This window comes from Macrobrachium nipponense, chromosome 14 (genome assembly GCF_015104395.2).
Source record: "Macrobrachium nipponense isolate FS-2020 chromosome 14, ASM1510439v2, whole genome shotgun sequence".
In the NCBI taxonomy this organism is placed as follows: Eukaryota; Metazoa; Arthropoda; class Malacostraca; order Decapoda; family Palaemonidae; genus Macrobrachium; species Macrobrachium nipponense.
The window spans coordinates 54,615,004-54,616,120 of record NC_087207.1 but is presented as its reverse complement, the minus strand read 5'-3'; the positions used below and the strand labels follow the sequence as shown (position 1 = coordinate 54,616,120).

Below are 1,117 nucleotides of genomic sequence, written 5' to 3'. Positions count from 1 at the left end.
AGAAAGATTCTCACCAAGTCAGTCTTATTTGAGAGTTATTACGTCCTCCTCTGTCCTGGAGTGATGATTCTAACTACACCTTAGAGTCGGTGGTGAGTCTCAGTCACATCCACAGGGACCAATGTACCTGAGGAACGAGAATCAGAAGGGGATTCTCATCTATACTGTCTTATTTGAAAATCATTATTCGCTTCAATGTCCTGGAGTGATGATTCCAAACTACCTCCTAGAATTGGTGGAGATTCTCAACAAAATCCACAAAAGGTGATTCTCACTTAGCATATCTACAAACGAAGGCTCTTGAACGAGTCTCGACTTACCTGATTCTTATTCGACCCATCCTGGATTCCAAGTAATTTTTCCCGCGGATTTCCTCTTCACTCTTTTTTTCGACGCGAGAATCCTGTCTCTGGTCCGAGGGGAACCACAAAAAACAGATGTCTGTTCACTTTTAACCGCCTTATCAGTTACGGACACTCGCCTTCCTCGAGGGCACGTTCATGATGGGAAGGAGGGTCGCGAGATATCGTCGTCGAGTGAAGGATTCGCTGGCGAACGAACCGAGTCAATCAGTCTCGTTTTTCTGTCATGGCTGGAGAAACGAGTGGGATTTCCAGGATTGGATAGGAAATTATTTTATTTTTTGCGATATGAAGTTATCATTGTTCGAGCCTGTCGTGATTGTTATTCGAAATTAGGTCGAAAACGGCGTGAAATCAAGCCTATAACGTAGGCCATCAGCTCGCAAAGCAAGCCTACGAGGGATAAGATGACCGCATGTGGAGCAAGAACGAGAATTTAAGAGACTTGGCCAAACGGGTACGGAGACTAAAAGCAAAGTCGTTGTACAAATAACACTGAAGAAAAGAGATACTGGCGTATGGGATCTCGCTCTACTAGCTTCGGGCCAAGCTACCTAATCCTCGTAGCGGTCGACACACGACTGAGCATTTTAACATAAGCTGCCTCGTATAAGAAGGAAATCTCTCTCTCTCTCTCTCTCTCTCTCTCTCTCTCTCTCTCTCTCAGATGAGAAAACAAATGAGATGTCGTAGACGCTGCACTTTCTTTTCTTAATGCCTGTAATGATGTTAATTTGGGAAATATTTTTTTCTAT

The 1,117-nt window shown here is 43.9% G+C and overlaps 1 protein-coding gene across 1 annotated transcript in view; it reads right to left on the bottom strand.

The window, feature by feature from the left end:
* LOC135226512 (uncharacterized) overlaps positions 1-906 on the bottom strand; it is a 38,323-nt gene extending 37,417 nt beyond the window's left edge. Inside the window, exon 1 of the mRNA XM_064266132.1 lies at positions 321-906. The gene's annotated coding sequence lies outside the window, so the exon portion shown is untranslated. The remainder of the gene's footprint in view (positions 1-320) is intronic.
* Between the last annotated feature and the right edge of the window lie 211 nt (positions 907-1,117).